At 40.6% G+C, this 20,937-nt stretch overlaps 1 pseudogene; it reads right to left on the bottom strand.

The window, feature by feature from the left end:
• Positions 1-15,516: 15,516 nt before the first annotated feature.
• Positions 15,517-18,325, bottom strand: LOC127800478 (uncharacterized; annotated as a pseudogene).
• Between the last annotated feature and the right edge of the window lie 2,612 nt (positions 18,326-20,937).

Here is a 20,937-nt window from a genome sequence, read left to right as displayed (position 1 = left end):
CACAATCTTTGACAAACCCATCTAGATATGAGGATTCTCATCCAGATGTTTGCATGTATCTTTCAAAAAAATGAATGATTATAGAAGACATAATCTCAACCAAAACTTATCATTACTACACCATTCTGAAAGAAGTCTTGAGAAAACAAGTCCCAATCGATATTAAACAACATCAAGGATGATTCAATTATCATATTGGAAAGAATCGTAATAAAGAAATATGCATTACTTTCTCGTGCATTCATTGTACGTGCATATATATATATATCCATTGCATGTTAAAGATCTAAAAACAAGAACGATGAGTTTTGAATAATCTGAGAACGAATGTTAAACTTGAAACCTGTAAGGAAGGATTACAAGGAGAAGAACTTGCACAAGAAAGCCACTGGTACGTTGATATGAACATACATATATATATATATATGTATATATACTGTGAAAACTGAGAACGACTTAAACTTGAAACCTGTAAGGAAGGATTACAAGGAGGGATACTTGCCTTATGATTCTCGAAAGGATTCAACAATTACAATGCAAAACTCCTACAAAAATCCTCACATTGGCTACACTCTTGAACTCTCTATTTCTTTGCGGCGTAAGGGAGACTGTGTGCATTATATGAGTATATATATACATATATGAGAAGCCCTAAACACCACAACTCCTTACTTCTCATGGAGTCCTTATTCTTAATTAACTTGGATAATTCTAACTTAATGCTCACGCACGTATCCTCAAATACATAATATCCTCCAAATATTAATTGAATTCTTAAATTACCTTCTTACCCTTGATTAATTTCCACATAAACTAAATGCCATTAAATGCTATTTTTCTCATTTAAAAAGTCCTAAATTATCACCTTAAATATCTACTTGGCAAAAGTCTTTTTACACGAAATTAAAAATGCACTTAAATAATTCTCAATAAACTTTAAGCCCTCTAATGGGTAATTACAATTTCTCCCATCTTTAAAAGAATTTGGTCCCCTAATTTGTACCTAGTTACTCGAATAGAGAGGGGTAAAGACGCCTCATTTATTTTTCTAATTCCCACGTTACCTCATTTGACGAGTGTTGTTGCCATTATACCTTAACAAGGGAATTGATTGGTTCCTCAAAATCTTTTCCTTTCGCTCTAAAAATTGATAAGCATATCTTCATAAGACACATCTTCTCCAAATTCAGGAGTTTGAAAATCGATTACATGCTGAGGATCGGGCATATACCTCCTCAACATCGACACATGGAACACATTATTACCATGGGACAATTGTGGTGACAAAGCTAACTTGTATGCCAAAGATCCTATTCGCTTCAAAATCTCGAACAACCAATGTAATGGGGATTAAGCTTCCCTTATATGCCAAATCTTTGCACTCCTTTTATAGGCATGACTCTCAGCCACACATGATCACCTACTTCAAACTCGAGGTCTCGTTGCCACTTGTCTGTATAGCTTTTCTGTCTGTCTTGTGCTATTTTCATTTTGGCTATAATAACTTAGATTTTTTTCATCGTCTGTTCCACAATTTTAGGACCTAATAAAGTCCTATCGCCAATTTCTTCCCAACATATCGGCAATCGACATGAACGCTCATATAAAGCCTCATATGGTGACATCCCAATACTTGAATGTAAACTATTATTGTAAGCAAATTCTATCAAAGGTAAATGCTTATCCCAACAACCCTGAAAGTTTAGAACACAAGCCCTCAACATATCTTCTAGAGTCCTGATAGTCTTCTCTGACTGACCATCTGTCTATGGATTAAATGTTGTACTAAACTTCAGCTGGGATCCTAATGCATCATGTAAAGCTGCCCAAAAATGAGAAGTGAAACGAGAATCTCGATCTGACACAATACTGGATGGAACACCATGTAATTTCACAATCTTCTCAATATAAATCCTTGCAAATCTATTATATGGATAAGTCTTCTTAATAGGAAGAAAATGGGTTAACTTGGTCAAACGATCAACAATCAACCATATAGCATCATAGCCTCTTATCGTTCTCGACAATCCTATCACAAAATTCATAGCAACATTGTCCCATTTCCACTTCGAAATCGGTTATGGAAGTAATAACCTTGCGAGTTTCTGATGCTCCATTTTAACTTGCTGGCATACCGAGCATTGTGAAACATATCTGGCTACATCTTTCTTCATACCACTCCACCAATACTGTCACTTAAGGTCTTAGTACATCTTCACAACACCTGGATGAATAATATAACGAGTCTTGTGCACTTCATTCAAAATCTCTTACTTAAGATTTCCATCTTTGGGGTACACAAATACGTTCATGAAATAAGAGTAAATCGTCGCCTTGTATGGTATATCCCAATGGAGAGAACTTCTCAATACCTTCTAAAATGTGTGCTAACTTCTCATCTTTTGATTGTTGGGTCTTGAATAGATCAAATAACTCGAGTTATACTCTCATATAAGCACAACTCACTACCAATCTATCCTTTGGGGCTGAAATAGATAACACTTAATTTCTCCAATAACTTCCATTATTGAACCATCATCACAGCCATAGAAGCTCCTCACTTACTCAAAGCATCGTCTATTGTAATACCCAAAGTTTTTCTAGGCATTGTTGTTCAAGAAGTACAACATTTTCTTGGAAATCGAAGGATACGGTTGGTACATATGAAGTTCCTAGGTAATCGTCGAGGAATAAATGAAGGATTTCCTTGAAGATGATGGAAACTACCGCGAGGGGGCATCATCTTAAGGTATTTTGGAGAGGGTTAGGGGGTTTTAGGGCCCAAGTGATATAAGTGTAAAGAAGTTTTGGGCTAAGGAGTTATTTATAAGAAGTTTAAAATATCTTGTAACTAATTGGTTAAGGAAACAAAATAAGCTAACTTAGTTAGGAAACATAATCATGAGAAATGATGAGGAATCTTGAAAAACCTAATTAACATGTGGTGGCACAAGTTTCAATGGACACATGTCGCAAGGAGGTGAAATGACACAAATCTCTAGGGACACGTGGCGCAATCCTACGAAAACAATGATTACAACCTTATCCAAGTGACACATGGCACACTCGGATTGGCCATATATACCTATAAATACAATCCCTTAGAAGGGACAATCTCACCATTAATCAAGAGGAAAAAATGAGGTGAGGTGAGAGGAGAAACTTTGCTAAAGAAGGAGGTAGAGAAACGCTTCGCCAGAAAATTTGGACCACCACCGTAAAAGGATTGAAACAGCATCAAAATGGAAATTTAATCCTAATTTATTTTTTTAGTTCGATAGATAATTGAATAAGGGTCGTGTGGATTCAAACAGAGGTCAAATTGGAGTTCGGACGAGGGAGAACGGGCCAAAAAACCACAAGAGGTCAAAACGAGAGGGGCGGCGCGTGCAGCTCACGCGCCACTTGACTGTCATGAGTGCAGTGCATGGGGGTCCTTCCCCCAGCACGTGAGGGCATGTGAGGGGCCCCCCTGGACCCAAATTTTGTAGTCGTGGTCCTTAAATTTATCCCAAGGACCCCATATAAAAATATTTTAGGTTTGAGTTTCGAAAGTATTTTATTTTTGCAGAAAAGCATTCCTGAACCCTGTGAACAGTAACTTAATGCTTCCAAACCAGCAAGGTGAGTGTTTCTTGCATACTTTTGCTACATCTCGGTCATTTTGGCTTCATTGGGTGAGGGTGTTGGCTTGCATATCATGCTTTTGTGGCTTACATGTCATTTTTCCCTTGGTTATGCATATTCCTTCTGCTTTGTCATATATCATGTTCGTTGAGGTGATTGTGGCTAGTTGTTGGGACATAATGGGTGATCTCGTGCTCTTATGGTGAGCCAAGGAGTGATTATGATGACCACAGAGGTGATTGCAACACCTTGTCATTACTACCACAGGGGTGGATTTCATAATGACCTTATTGCATCTGCACACATGTACTTCATTGTTTGATTCACTTACCTGATGTAATATCTAACTTGGGTTGATGCCCCTAGAACGTTCAACATTCCAAGTATGTTGGAAGTGCCAGGTGTTTCAGGTTCTAGTTCGAGTGTGAGCAAGGAGACGATGCTTGGCTAACTTTGGGGTTTTTTTGAGTTCTTACGTACCCATGTAATTGTACCACAATGATGTATTGTAATAGCAGCTGGGGTACTCAAGATTGTAAGAGGTGTGCGTATGTGGGTGTCCTACGGCTGTACCTATGGTTTATGTGTTGAGTCATTTTTAGAGTATTGGATGTCGTGAGCTTTCTTATGCTTGTAAAGGAAATCTAGTAGAAACCTCTTTATTTAACTTTGGTTAAGCTTTCAGGTTCGATCCAACGCTTCTGTTGGTAAGGGTTTCCATAACGCCCGTGGGAGATGTTTTCTTACATTTCACGATGTTACGTATTTGGAAAAGTGGGGCGTTATAGCTACCACATTAGCCTTTCAGGGATGATATAGAATCTCACAGTCAAAATCTTTAAATAGCTTGACCCATCGCCTTTGCCTCATGTTCAATTCTTTTTGGGATAGAAGATAGTATAGACTCTTGTGATCTGTATAAATCTCAACTTTCTCTCCATATAAGTAGTGTTGCCATATCTTTAATGCAAATACTACCGTTGCCAACTCCAAATCATGAGTAAGGTGATTCATCTCGTGTCTCCTCGATTGTCTTGAAGCATAAGCATTAACTCGCTCCTCTTGCATTATTACACAACCCAAACCTAAATTAGAGGCATCACTGTATAGGGAATATTTCTCTCCACTTCTTAGAATGGATAAAACTGGTGCGGTAGTTAACTTCTACTTTAATTCCTGAAAAGCACGTTCACACTGAAAGTAAAGCAAGATCGCTACGAGGCAAGCAGCGTAGTTCAAAATTTTGAACCTTACCCCGATCCCGGCGATTGGATCAACGTCGAAATTAAATCATTCACAAACAAATAAATAAATCTAACCTTTAGATTATCGAGTCGTTCGCGGATTCGAGCCGTCCAAGCGTCCGGCCTCTAACTCATGATACGCGGCACTCGTCCGTTGGCAAGGAGAGCGGAATAGGAGTGCTAGCTCCTTCTCCTTTGCACGGCTTGTGTATGGACGGTAAAAGAATCGATTTTCAACTCTTGAAAACCAACAAAATAAAAGTGGCTTAATTTGGGCATCCCATAAAGGGCTATATATAGGGAGGCAACCTCCTAGGGTTTGCCAAACCCTAATGGACATGGATTGGGCTAGCCCATTAATCCTAGTCCAACCAGAGATTAAAGTGGCCCAAATCCATTTATAAAATATTTGGCTCAAATCTAATTTAAGCACAAATATTTAATATTTAATATTTGGCCCAAATCTAATTTAGCCCAAATATAATATTTATTATTTAATATTTGACCCAAATCTAATTTAGCCCAAATATTTAATTTAATTTAATATTTGGCCCAAATACTTTATTTAGCCCAAGTATTAAATTAAGCCCAAATTATTAAATTAGAAACTTCTTTTCTAATTTAATCATTAAGTTAGAAACTACTTTTTAATTTAATCAATTGCTATTTTAGGAAACCTTTTTCTTTATGACAACCCCTCGTCATATCGACGTCATTACGTCTGTTTGTTCTTTTCCCGTGAGAACCTACGACGGCACAACTTCTTGCCGAAGTGTCCCACTTAACCATACGTCCGCTTTCCTGGTTTAAGCCAGGGACCGTGCCTATTGCATATGACTCATTAGGCTCCCGAATATGTTGGCAATGTGTCGGTATGAACACATAAGACAAGATTGGCCTCTAGCAAGGCATCATGCCTACCCAATTATTCAGAAGGATTCATAATCCACAAATAACCTTTCACGAGTATGGTTACCGTGTAATTCGATCCTCTCGTCAATGTATCTTATGTGATCTCAAGTATGGCGATGTGTTGCTTGATAACGATCACATGAGTTTTCTTCACTCTTCTGGATATCTTCACTTAATAGAAAGTAAATCAATAACTCCTTATTGATCTCTTTTACCATGGCCATGGATTTAAAGTGAATATCCACCGAAGGCGCCTTAGATACATCATCCTCTATCAAGGGATAGACGAGTCCCGTCTTGGTTATGCACCCATCTCCATAAGCCTCACGATATGCCCAACGATAGCCCACGTGCAGCCTTTATCTAGGCCCATCGAAACGATGTCAAAGCATATCGGTCCTTTTATGAGATGACCGTGACAACCTCAGGTCCAAGGATTAGTTACACCCAACTCGTATAAGAATTCCATCAACATATAACCAAAATGGATTCTCATGGCGAGTCATGTCCAGTGACACGTTCTCCAACATTGGTCACCTATGTACTTGTCTAGGCATCCCCATGCCTATGGGTGTGAGACCCCCATTGCTATCACATAGCAAAAACATAGCACATACAAGTCTTACCGCAATTGTCAATGTCCATTCTTGACATTGCTATGATTTGGGACGTTTAATGATGTCTAGAAACTGTGATGCATCATCTCACATCTTTATAGATTATTCACAGTATACATCATATGGACTTCTATCTAGTTTCATTCTGTTATTACAATAATAACAAGAAACTAATAGAATGACTTCTTGTGAATTTGAATAACTACTTATTCAAATAATAACATGATTACAATTGTCAGTGTACAATATACCCAATCTGATTGGGTCTAGAGCACCTACACTAACACACATATGTCATTCCATTCAAAATTCTCTCATTTTCTTGTTAGCTTAGTCATAAGGGAAGATAAACAAGCAAATCCCTCAATGAATCACCTATAATAGCCTACAAGTACTAGAAAACTACGTATCTCTGTCACTATCGTTAGCCTCGGCCAATCCATAACCACTTTAGTCTTTTCAGGATCCACTAAAATTCCATCTCCAGACACCACATGTCCCAAAAATCCAATCTGAGTGACCCGGAACTCACACTTACTGAACTCAGCATACAGTTGCTCATCCTTAAGCCTCTGCAATACTAAGGTAAGATGCTCCGTATGCTCCTCCATACTAGGTGAGTATTATAATACCCCATATTTTCGTGAAGATGCCATGTATTTTAAGTGAGTTTAAAATATCGAAAAATATGTTTGAAATGGCAACAAGTGACCAAATCAGTCGTAGGGAGTGCCCTAGAGCTTAGATACCTAAGAATAAAGGTATATTTTTGACAAGTATCTCGAGGCAAGATTTATGACTCTAAAAGAAATTAAATCAGAGACGGTTTTTCGATTAAGCTAAGTTGTAGCCTAAAATAGCCGAATGATGGTAAGGGGCTTCGAAAAATAGTACATATCGAGTAATTTTGAGTTATTAATTTTGAGATTTAAGTATCTTGATAAATTTGATGTTTAAAGGTGTAATTGCAATTAGAGAATTATCCAAACGAAATAAGAATAAAATTAAGAGCTTATGTGGTAAAATATTAAAGTTGAGGACTTGAAATAAGGGCTAAAATGTTATTTGGGAGAAGTTGGGGGAAATAGCTTGGATTTCAAATGTTAAATTTATTCTAGTTTTGGATTTCAAAAGCCATTCAATTATATCTTTGAGTCTTTGGAGTCCATGGCTTAGATTGTGACAAGTGGCATAATGTGATTGGTTGAAGAAATCTATAAATAGGCACCATGAGTTGTTCTCAAATCATTCCAAATAATTTTGAGAGTTGAGGCACTCTAAGAGGAGGAGCTTTCTCTAGAGAGAGAGGAGGAAGTTCGGTAAGAAGGCTGGAAGAAATCGAAGAAGAAGTCGGGGAGAACGAGCTTCGTCGGAATTACAAGCCTTCGCTGGAGTTCGCTAAAATCAGTTAGAAAAAAATGAGGTAAGTCCATTTTTTTATATAATCCTGTAGAGGGGGAAGAGAGGGTCGCGTAGGTTCAAACGGGGGTCGAATCGATGTTAAAATGAGGGAGATATGACCGAAATATGAAAACGACGCAATGTTGTTCGAATCTAGTAGGCAGTGCGTGAAGGCGCATGAGCCACCTTCCCGAGGCATGTGAGGGCACGTGAGGGGTCCATTTTCCTTCAAAATTTCCAGTTATACCCCTACTTTAATATCTCTCAACCCTATATAAAAATATTTGAGGTTAGGTTTACCAAAATGCGTGTTTTCTATAGAAACCTAGGCTGTTTGCTGTGAAATTATACTGTCCAAGAGATAAACCAACAAGGTGAGACTCCTATAGTTCAAATCCTATTTTTTATTCTCTTATGAGAGACTTCTATTGCATGAGACGTGTTTTGTGAAGTTCTTGTACGTAGACTCTTGTTATTCTCTTACGTGAAATCATGTTGCATATATGAAATATATTTTTCTGAAAAATATATGCTGTTGGCTTTTTAACTGTCGTATTTATAAAATTCGTGTGACCATACTGTTGTACCTATTTTTGTTGGCCAGACCGTGAGTCTAAGAAAGAACGGATGTAGTGCTTGCATGAGTTCTATGAGGTTGGGCTGAAGTGACATGGTTAGGGACCTCCCGAGAGGCGTTATGCGTGCGCCATTGAGAAAGCTCTTGTTGGAGAAGGCTAACATGTACACGAGGCATTTCAGAGTAGTTCTCGTTGTCTTGTCATACATTTTATACCTGATCATGCATCGATATAAACTATTTTTGGAGTTTCTCACTAGAAGATTCATCTTCTAATTGGACTATATCCTTGGAATATTCAAACGTTCCAGGTTCGATGAGCGGCTTGAAGGGAAAGGAGGTAGCTGAAGAATTAGCTTAAATTACTGTTTGTAGCATGATTAGCTATTCGATTATTGGGTTTGTTAAGCTGAGAAGGTGAAAATTAGGGTTTTTGGGATATTGTGTGATGTATGATAGCTATTGTGATATGAAAAATTTTATATTCCAGAAATCCTAAGTTATAACACGCTCGAGAAATTTGGGGTGTTACAGTTGGTATTAGAGCGAACGTAGGGAAAAGTTCGCATGTGGCTAGATGAGCAAAATCGCCGTAAGTTTTGGGAATTAGGTTAGGTTTTTTGAAATATTTAGTGGCATACTCTTGTTGCTTATTCAATTTGAATTAAACCATGCCGTGATGATTTAATAGATCGCCCTGTCTTCTTACTAGATGGTGAATATAAGAAGGAGCAGGTGCGAGAAAGGCAATGATGAAGAAAGCAACACCAACCCGCACCCAGGAGGTGGTGTGGAAGGTTAAAGAGATGCACGAGATGACCTCAGTGAAGGCTGGATTGATAGGATCGAGAGAATCCTAGAAGGCATGGCTGGGCGAATTTCGGAGTTACAGCCCGAGCAAAGAAGAGTAGATGTTTTGGAGAGGTATCTACAACAAAACCCGCCAGTGTTTCGAGGAAAACCTGCAAATGACCCCGCAATCAGTGAATACTGGTTGGACCAGATCGAGAAGATCCTACAAAGATTGAGAATCTTGAATGAGGACAAGGTCGAGTGTGCCACCTATATGCTGGAAGAGGAAGCTACCCAATGGTAGAGGTCTATGCAACGAGTGATACCTAACTGGACAGGATCTCAGGGGTTAGCAATAGATGTGGAATTGGGGGAGGCACCCCAGATGTCATGGGAACGGTTTAAGGAACTGTTCAACGGAAAATTCTTTCCCACTTGCTAGAAGTTGGCTAGAGCTCGAGAGTTTATGAACTTACGCCAAGGGCCAAATATGTCTGTGGCTTAATACGAGGCTGAATTTTTGCGGTTAATCAAGTATATGCCGCTGTACGGGATGGATGATGTGGAGAAGGGACGAAAATTCTTACAAGGCTTGCGAATCGAATTTCAACAACTGATGAGCTTGGTCCACATGGAGTCTTACGCAGATATAATTTTCAAAGCTATGACGATCGAGGAGAATATGACGCGGGTGATAAAACTAAAGGACACAACTGTTCAAGCTGGAGGATAATCAGAGAAATCCCACTCGACTTTGGGACCTCAGGATGGGAAGATCATGAAAAAGGGAAAGACATGCTTTAAATGCAAGAAGAGGCACCCGGGCAAGAGGTGTGATGGCCAAAGCATTATCTGTTACACCTGCGGACAACCTTGGCATACTTCCAGAAATTGCTCAAAAGGAATGGTCCAAGAAGGTAAAGCCATAGAAGCAACACCAGTGAGTGTGATTTGCTACAATTGCAACCAGCACGGGCACATCTCGAGGAATTACCCAAAGAAGAAAGAGCAGCAGCTAAGGATTGAAGAAGGTAAGGGGACCAGATAGGGGTGATCGGGGCTGTCGAACACCAATAGATTAGATGAATAAGAATTTTGATTTGCAGCAAGGGTGCAACCCAAAGTCGTCTCCCAACGAACCTCTAACGGATCTGTCAAAACAAGGCTAAACGGGGGGGGGGGGGGGAAAGTTTGTGATGAAAAACAGAAAACAAGATATGCAAGAACACAATGAATCAAGATGCAATCAGTTGCAAACCAACCTTCTATCCCAGTTTTCATCGCCTTCTCAATAAACAATTTGTTTAGTTTTAATCCTCAAATCGAAAATCAGAAAAATCCTTTAACAACCGCCAAAGATTGGAAAGAAAACCAATAAAAAGATTTCAGAAACCTCTTAGTTCAATCTATCAGTTTTGATTCCCCTTATTGCACAGATTCGAGACTGATTGTTCTTGCTTCTAGTTAAAGCCTCAACCGAGCACCAAAACCTTGGATTCTCAAACAAAGACAATGCATGCATTCATCCAACTGGCATCAACACATACACAGATTTAAGAGAGAACAGAAACAAGAGAACAATAAAGTTAAAACTAAAAACTAGATTTCCATTAAAACCAAAGACTCAAACCGGGAACAAGGATGGTATTGCAACTGATTACAGAATCCTTAGCCCTCCATCTTGACAAGAACAATGGGGAGAAGGAAAGCTGGCTACTGTTCACGCCCTTCAAAAGAATAATCTCAAAATCGGCCACTTAAGGTGCTTAAGTAGAGCTTAAGGATGAAACCCTAGGTTATTGCCACTTCTCATCCGATTTCGGATAGGTTAACGTGCGTTCTGGGCTTCGGCCTCTTCATAAGAATTGTAGATAAGGAAGATTAGATAAATTTGGGCTTTTGAATCACTTGATTTGGATATCGGACGCCCAAGATATGGCCTTTTAAAGAATCAGCATCTGTGCAGCTTTCCTAATTTGACCCAACTTCCTAGCCCCGACTTTGAAGTGCTGTTTGAAGGCCCAAACGAACTCGGATTTGGACAAACCATACCATTCCAGAAATCTCAAGAAGTCCTATACAGTATCTCTAAAGACATCATCTTCATTCTGGAATTTTATCTTGGCCAAAATACTGAAGGAAGTGCAGGGGGTTAAATCTGCTAAAATTGCCCTTACTTCTCTATCTCCAATTTCCAAGATATCTCATTGCCATCAAGATGTCTCATGCCCCATCTCATGCTCCCATAGCCCTAAACCTGGAAAAATAAAGTAAAATCGTGTGAAGCCCAATTCCCATGAAATAAAATGAAATAAAGTCAAGATGAATAAAATGACACAACTAATGTGCAAAAAGACTAAATATGAGGGCTAAATAATATGAAAATACGTGCTCTATCAAATTCCCCCACACTTGGACTTTTGCACTCCTGGGCAAAACACTAAACACTAACATTCACTCTTTCAAACAAAAAGGATGCAAAGAATGCAAAATGAGAGGCATGGCAGGTTTTATAGGAATTCAACACTTCAAAGATCATCTTTCTTACACTTCCCAAACAAACAAGTAGCGTGGCAATTTTACTTGGCAAGGCGAGTCAAAATAAGCAGACCCTCATAGAATAAGAACATGCTTTCAAGTTCCTTAATTGCTATGCCTAACTCCACCCAATCATAATTCCACTACCAGATATGCTCATCTTCTAAATCTCCACTCTCAATGCTTTTTGCATGCAAATCAAAAGGACTTTTATTCATGGCTCAAACATGGTAAGGTGAAAGGGATAGGAAGATAATAATGAAAAGTAAACTTTAGGAAGAAAGAAAACATTCAAGACAATCCCAAGATCAATGAAGAACTATTAAGCAAGCAGAAAATAGACACAATTTTTTTGAAAGGTGGGTGCGTTTTACGCTCCATCCCAACCTTTGTGAGTGTGTTTTACGCTCCATCTCACCTTGGCGAGTGCGTTTTACGCTCCATCTCACCTTGGCCTTTGGCCTTTCTATCTATTTTTCTTTTTGATTCCAAAGGACTTGCTTAAATTTTTTTTTTTTTAATCAAGGGATGTAATGAATGTTCTTCAACCTAAAGAAGGGAAAAGATCACTTTTTTTTTTTTTTTTTAAAGTTATGACGAGTAAAATGAAAGAATGCCTTAATCATCTTTTCACATGCATGAGCATTGATAGCTTCAATAAAGATTCAAAACAAACTCTGGAGTGATACCCATAATTAGTGGATGTAGGCATAGCATAAGAAAGGACAAGAACATGCACAAATATCCCCACAAAGGCTTCCTCAATCAACTCACCAAGCCAAACTCATTTCCAATTTACTTGAAAGCCCAAAAAGATAAGATCAACTTTCTAATCATGCTAAATTCTTTCAAACTCAATTTGCCTCATTTTGCAAATTTTTTTTTTTTAATTTTCTAAAACTCCTCCCCCCACACTTAAACATTACATTGTCCTCAATGTAAGCATGCAGCAAGAATCAGGTATAGGACAAGTAAAGAATATAAAAAAAAAAAAAATAAGGAGAGAGGAACAGCCTGATTTTTGTCAATTGTAGGCGGCGTTGAGGAGATACAGCTCCTCCATAGTATGCTCCTGAAAGCTCTCGTAGAATGGCTTAAGCCGCTGCCCGTTGACTGTGAATCGCCTTGCGGTTGACTCATCCATAAGCTCAACTGCACCATAAGAAAAAACATGAGTAACCACAAAAGGACCAATCCAACGAGAACGCAACTTACCTGGCATTAGTTTTAGACGGGAGTTGTATAGGAGGACTTTCTGGCCAACTTCGAACTCTTTCTTGATGATGAATTTGTCATGAGTAGCCTTAGTTTTTTCCTTGTAAATTCTGGAGTTCTCGTATGCTTCCAATCTCAATTCCTCAAGCTCTTGCAATTGAAGTTTTCGTTGGGAACCAGCCTCTGTCATATCCATGTTGCATTGCTTTACCGCCCAATAGGCCTTATGCTCGATCTCTACCAGCAGATGACATGCTTTTCCAAAGACCAGTCGATATGGGGACATGCCAATAGGAGTCTTGTAGGCCGTGCGGTAGGCCCAAAGTGCATCTTCCAACCTTTTGCTCCAGTCTTTCCTGTTGGGCTGGACTGTCTTCTCTAGAATATGCTTGATCTCTCTGTTTGAAACCTCAGCCTGCCCATTGGTCTGTGGATGGTAGGGCGTCGCCACTTTATGTAAAACTCCATACTTTCGAAGCATGGATTGCATCGTTCTGTTACAGAAGTGGGATCCTTGATCACTGATGATGGCCTTGGGAATGCCAAACCTGCAGAAAATATGAGATCTAACAAAATCTGCAACCACAGAAGAATCATCAGTCCTGGTGGCTCTAGCTTCCACCCATTTCGAAACATAATCCACAGCCAAAAGAATGTACACAAAACCAAAGGAGACAGGAAAAGGACCCATGAAATCAATGCCCCAAACATCAAAGATCTCACAAAATAGTAAGGGTTGCTGAGGCATTTCATTCCTACGTGATATTGATCCTGTGTGCTGGCAACGTGTGCAATTCTTACAAAATGTATGAGCATCTCGAAAAAGGGATGGCCAATATAAACTTGAGTCTAGGACCTTTCTAGCTGTGCGTTGAGGACCAAAGTGACCACCACATGCAAGTGAATGACAGAAATGCAAGACTGAAGCAAACTCAATATCGGGCACACATCTCCTAAGGACTTGGTCACTACACATGCGCCATAGATATGGATCATCCCATACATAGTACTTGGCCTGACTTTTAAATTTACTTAGCTGATCTCTCTTAAGATGGGCAGGGATATCAGATGCAGCTAGAAAATTAACAATGTCAGCATACCAGGGCTCAGTACCATGCAGGTGATAGAGTAACTCATCTGGGAAGTCATCTTTGATAGGCTGACAGTCCATGGTAGTGGCATCTGAAGAGGAAGGAAGCCTGCTCAAATGATCAGCCACAAGATTCTCAGCTCCACTCTTATCTTTGATCTCAACATTGAACTCTTGAAGCAGGAGCATCCACCGTATCAACCTGGGTTTGGCATCGTGCTTCTTCAAGAGATATTTCAAAGCTGCATGATCAGAAAACATGACAACATTAGAACCCAGGAGATAAGAGCGAAATTTATCTAAAGCAAACACAATGGCAAGAAGCTCCTTTTCAGTAGTGGTGTAGTTTGCTTGGGCATTGTCCAAAGTGCGCGAGGCATAAGCAATGACGTGTGACTTCTTCTCCACTCGTTGTGAAAGGACGACACCAACTGCATAATTGGAAGCATCACACATGAGCTCGAATGGCAAGTCCTAGTTGGGTGGCTGGATGATGGGTGGAGAAGTCAAGCGCCTCTTGAGCTCCTCAAAGGCCATCTTGTAAGACTCATCAAATTTGAATTCCACATCCTTCTGAAGCAGGTTGGACATTGGAAGGGCAATCTTGCTGACGTCTTGGATGAATCTCCTGTAGAATCCTGCATGTCCAAGGAAAGAACGTACCTCCCGCATAGACGCGGGGTAAGGCAAAGAAGAAATGATATCGACCTTGGACTTATCAACCTCTATACCCCTCTTGGACACAACATGACCCAAAACAATCCCCTGCTCAACCATGAAATGACATTTTTCAAAATTTAGGACAAGATTCTTCTCGACACATCTCTCTAGGACTCTACCCAAACTGATTAGACACTCATCAAAGGAGGTCCCATAAACAGAAAAATCATCCATGAAAACTTCCATGCAATGCTCAAGTAGATCTGAAAATATACTCACCATGCATCGCTGGAACGTACCTGGGGCATTACATAGACCAAATGGCATCCTCCGGTATGCAAAAGTGCCAAAGGGGCAGGTGAAGGTGGTCTTCTCCTGATCCTCTGGTGCTATGCAAATCTGAAAATAACCAGAAAAACCATCAAGAAAGCAGTAATGGGACTTTCCAGCTAACCTCTCTAGCATCTGATCAATGAATGGGAGTGGGAAATGATCCTTCCTGGTAGCTTGGTTGAGCCTCCTATAGTCAATGCAGACTCTCCAGCTGTTCTGCACTCGCATGGGCACTAGCTCATTCCTCTCATTGGCTACCACTGTGAATCCTGTCTTCTTCGGAACTACCTGCATTGGACTCACCCACTTGCTATCAGAGATAGGATAAATAATGCCAGCCGAAAGTAGTTTACTTACCTCTTTCTTGACCACATCTAGAATGGTGGGATTGAGTCTCCTTTGGGGCTGTCTCACTGGTCGAGCTCCTTCCTCTAATTGAATCCTGTGCATGCATAAGGAAGGGGATATACCGGGAATGTCTGCAAGCGACCAACCTATGGCTCTCTTATGTTACTTCAACAGATTCAGCAACTTCTCCTCTTGGTCAGGCTGAAGGTTGTCGGCGATGATCACGGGTAGCTTGTCTCCATCCGCCAAGTAGGCGTACTTCAGATTCTCGGGCAGGGGCTTACACTCCAAGGTGGGTGGCTGTTGAATTGAAGGCACCAGTCTGTTTATGTTGCCACCTACCTGCACTACATTCTCAATAACAGAAACTTCCTCTATGGGAGGCACATGAGAATCGGATATAGTATGAGAAGGTGTACTCTCAACAATACTCAAAAACTCATCTATTTCAGAACAAACACTACACTTACTGAGTCCGTCATGACTTTGAGGGCAATGCATATCATCAGGAAAATTATGGATGGTGGGGAATTCAGACTCAAGATTATACAACTCAACACATGCTTTCTCCACCATTAAGTCAATAAAGTTAACATGCAAGGCAAAATGATCTTCTAAGGGATACTTCATGGCATCAATGATATTGAATTGAATGGTGTTACCAGCGAACTCCATAGATAAAGTACCCTCATGCACATTAATTATTGTCCTTGCAGTTTTCAAGAAGGGTCTACCTAGAATAAGTGGTGCGTGTCCGGGTGTGTGATCATCCTCCATATTCAAAACATAGAAGTCAGCAGGGAATATGAAATCCTTTACCTTTACTAATACATCCTCTAATACTCCCTCAGGGTATGCTGTGCTCCTATTTGCCAACTGGACCACCACTCCTGTAGATGTCAATGTGCCTGCACCTGCCTGCAAAGAAGAATATACAGATTTAGGCATCACATTAATAGAGGCTCCTAAATCCAACATAGCATTATGAAATTGCAAATTTCCAATAGTGCAAGGAATGGTGAAAGTCCCTGGATCTTTGCATTTCTGAGGCATGGCAGGTTGAATCAATGCTGACACATTTCTTCCCAAGTTGATTTTTTCATTTCCTTTCAGTTTCCTTTTGTGGGTGCACAAGTCTTTGAGAAACTTGGCATACTTGGGAATCTGTCTGATGGCCTCCAAGAGTGGTATGTTCACCTCAACTTTTCTAAAAGTCTCCATGATCTCCTTGTCCAACTCAGCTTCTGCCCTCTTTTTATTTTGAGTGGCTCGGTGAGGAAATGGCAGTGGATGGTTGTGAGAAGTCTCTCCTCTATCTTGATCAATGGTGGTGGGCTGCTTGTCCTTTTGAATGGGAGGAGGATGATCTTCTTTTTGGCTTTCTTGTTGCTGCCCAAATTCTGGTTGTAGAGAGGGTGAGGGTGGGCTGCTTAACTCCTTGCCACTGCGGAGAACGATAGCACTTACATTGCCCCTTGGATTTGAAACTGGCTGTGAAGGCAACTGACCCGAACCTTGACTCCGTAGCTCACTGATGTTGGTTGCCAGCTGTCCAATCTGTGTCTCCAAATTTTGTATGGCAGTGTCGGGTCCTTTGCTGAAACTGGAGATTGTTGGCAACGAGCTGCTTCATGATATCTTCCAAGCTTGATTCGGATTTAGGAGCTGGTTGGGGTTGCTGCATTGATTGACTTGGTCTTTGTGCATTGAATTTGTGCTGCTGAGGTTGCTGCTGCTGTGGCTGGAATGGCTGGTTGGAAGGACCTCCATACCTCAAGTTCGGATGATCTCTCCACCCTGGATTATAGGTGGCAGCATATGGATCATATCTTTGTTGCTGTGGCTGCTGATGCTGTGGCTGGAAGGGTCTTCCTGGAAAAATGCCAGCACAAGCTTCTATATTCTCCTGCAGTTGAGGACATTGGTCAGTACCATGGGAGGATAATGAGCAAATACCACATACTTGCTGAGATTTGGACTGTCCTTTATCAAGGGCTAGCTGTCTGACCATGGAGGCCAATTCCTCCAGTTTGTTCTCTATCCTCTGTTGGTCACTGATGGCAGCAACACCAATCTCATTGGCTTGTCTCATGGGAGTGGCTGACCTGGTACCAAACTGTTGGGCATTCTGTGCCATCTTGGAGATTAGCTCCTGAGCAGCTGTTGGTGTCTTTTCAGAGAGGGCTCCTCCACTAGCTGCATCCACCAAATACCTATCCATTGGAATAAGACCTTCATAGAAGTATTGGACCAGCAGCTGGTCACTGATTTGATGGTGTGGACAACTAGAACAGAGTTTCTTGAATCGCTCCTAATACTCATGTAATGTCTCCCCATGATTCTGCCTTATGCCACAAATTTCTTTTCGAATGGCGGCTGTTCGGGATGCTGGAAAGAACTTCTCCAAAAAGATCCTTTTTAGCCCATCCCAACTTGTGATGGCAGCAGGTGGTAGGTAGTATAACCAATCCTTTGCAGCTCCATCCAATGAGAATGGGAAGGCCCTAAGTTTTATCTGCTCCTCATCAACTCCTTGTGGCCTCATTGTGGAGCAGGCAACATGGAATTCCTTGAGGTGCTTGTGCGGATCTTCACCTGCAAGGCCATGAAACTTGGGAAGCAAATGGATTAGCCCAGATTTCAATTCAAAGGTTGCATCCAATTGGGGATATTGAATGCATAAAGACTGGTAGTGCACATCAGGGGCAGCCAATTCTCTAATGGTTCTACCATCCAAATGACCATGATTTACATTATTTCCATTCCAATTTTGTTCATTCCCATTACCCGCCATTGTGTTTAAGTCAGGGGTAGGTATAGGAACAAAAGGAATATCAGATGCAGTGGCAGAAGAGGCAGGAGGATTATCAGCTATCCGAAGCTCTAACTCTCTAGCCTTCCTTTGCTTCCTAAGGGTCCTTTCTATTTCAAGGTCTAGGTCAATTGGTATGTCCTTAGAGGACCTGGTCATGCACTAAAGATCAGCACAAAAACACACTCAAAATGACTCACAAAAAACAGCACACAAACTGGCCTATGCACACCAAAAACTCAAAAACACAAAAAACACACAAACACAAAAACACTAAAACAGGTCAAACAAGAAGCCCTTAGATGATTTTTTTTATGCAATTTTTCACAAAATTCCACCACTAAAACACTGAGGGACCTAAAAATACTAAAAACCACACAAAATTAGCCACTGAGAAACACAAAATGGACCAAAAAGTGGTCTAAACGTTGGAATTTGGCCAAAAAATGATCTCCTCACGATTAAGTAGTGACTCATAATCCTCACAACCCCATTTCTTTGGACACCAAGTTTCAGCTCAATCGGAGAAAGTAGGAAGCAGTGAACAGTAACTGTCAAAATCGTTTTTTTATCAAATCAGCTCCTATTTTGCCTCAAAGACCACTCTAAATGCAAGAAAACATCAAAGGAGGCATAAAGACATGAAAGAACATCAAGTAAGGATGAGAAAGGAAGAGGATAGAACCGGTATCTTGTTCTCAATCCTTAAATTTTGCTATCTGTCATGGAGGCTGTCAAAATTGCTGAATAAGAAGTTTCTGCCTTGCACTTGTTGAGTTTGCTGTCAAAACTGCTGAATTTGGCTATGTCTTGCACTTGGATGCAGCTTGCTGGTCTCACTACAAAACAGAGAATAAGAGTTTTCTATCAGCAGCTATTCCTGAAGGCATGTTCACTTCTTGATTTGTGGTATAAACTTGGTACGTGGCGTTGTATCTAGCAGTGCCGAGTATGGTTAACTCGCTTTGGACCGGTAGCCCGCAACCAGCTAGTTTCCAACCTATATACCAAGTAGCAACCACAATATCTGCTATTAGATTATCAAGGAATATATATATATATATTTTTTTTTTGAATCAGTCTTCTTTTGACAGAAACGAGATTGGTTCCCCGGCAACGGCGTTTCGTGTTGAAACATAGTCCGCCCTTCACATTTGACCTGGCATGTGAGCAATTCGAATGATTATTCATAAGTCGCACTTGTAAGTGTGAGCGGGGCATCACACTGCATCCTTTATTCTTCCATCCTTCCATGTGATGGGAATCGATACTTTCAAAATTCTCCAAATGACATGGACGAGTTGGAGAATTATCTCATGATCGTAAGTTTTTCTTGCTTTCTTTTTCTCCAAAGTTCACACCTACTCATGACCTTTCCATTTTGTTCTTTCACAGGGTGCTTATGGCACAGTAGTGACCAATGCCATGAATCGTGTGCATCTGGCCTGCTAAGAACCATAGATTTGTGATTGGGCACATAAGTCTTTCTAGTGGAAGGAGGATGAGCAGGTCTTGGATATGATGATCCATCATTTGGAATCGAACAAAGTCGGCCTTCAATCCCAACTCCAAGATCTCCCCACTAGCCGCTAGGTAGCCGAGGCCGATGCCGAAAAATGGAAGGAAGAGCTGGAGGTTCAGAACCAGGCCTACGAAGAAAAAGTGTATTGTCTAGCAGAGGCCTGGGGTGAGGTATTACGCTTAAAGGGTGACTTGGCTAGTGTTGAGGAATGAGTAGTTACATTGCTCCAAACAGCCGCATGCACTCAGTTAGAGATGGAGAAGCTGCGGGAGAACAGACAGTAGGAAATTGAAAAGGAGAGAAAAAGTGCTATGAAGCAATACTGGCTTTCCAAGGATTGTTACCGCCACAAAGACAATTATGCTAACTGCTTCTCCAAGTTTGGTTTTTACCCCGCCCGTAGCTTCTTGGAGTCTAGGCACCCGGGGAACTCCTTCCCAAAGATGACTTTCGCTAATGCCATGTCTGTCAGGACTCCTCCTGATTAGAGAAAGTATGAGCCAAATGATCCTAGGCTCGAGGAATGTGGGAGACAGGCTTTGGAGGATGACCTTAGTAATCTACTGGGCCCATGGAGTCCTTACGCCCCTAATTTTGAGGATGGCGAAGCAGGCATGGGCATGACTAGCATCGTCCAAATGATCGTGAGCAACTTGGAGATTGATCTTGTTGCTGATGCCTCTCAAAGTTTGCCCCCTGGAAAGGGTTCGGAACAAGCAGATCGTCTTCCAACCCAAGATTAGTGTGGATTTTATTATTTGTATTATTTTCAACTGGGTTGTAAGGAATGATGGTTTTTACTTGCTTTATCTCAAAGTATTCCTCTTGGAGTTTCTAATAAATTTCTTTTGTTGATGCATCTTATTTCGTCACCTTTTGGATGAATGAAATCTTTGTTGTCATTTCGAAGTGCATCATGTTATCTCCTTTTTTGTATGACCATGTAATCATACTCTTGTTTAGTTAGGTATGCTATTTTCATCATTAGCTGGTTAATTATGTTGCTTGCATTTGTTTATTTTTGTGAGCTGGTTATTTAGGCATTCACATTCATACCCTTGGTCAGGAATTCGAGTTGCTCCTGACTCGAGCTTTTCTCTATTTGTCTCAGCAATTTAACATTTATCCTTTTATATTTGTGTTCCCTTTTCGACGTCCCTTTGCTTTAGGAAACTCGGGATGGGCCTCACGCCCTTGATTTGATCACAAGACTCATGCAATAATTATCGAGTTCTCGGCCTTGGTAAAA

This window comes from Diospyros lotus, chromosome 1 (genome assembly GCF_014633365.1).
Source record: "Diospyros lotus cultivar Yz01 chromosome 1, ASM1463336v1, whole genome shotgun sequence".
In the NCBI taxonomy this organism is placed as follows: Eukaryota; Viridiplantae; Streptophyta; class Magnoliopsida; order Ericales; family Ebenaceae; genus Diospyros; species Diospyros lotus.
Note: the sequence above shows the minus strand (reverse complement) of the source record. Positions and strands in the feature narration are given on the sequence as shown.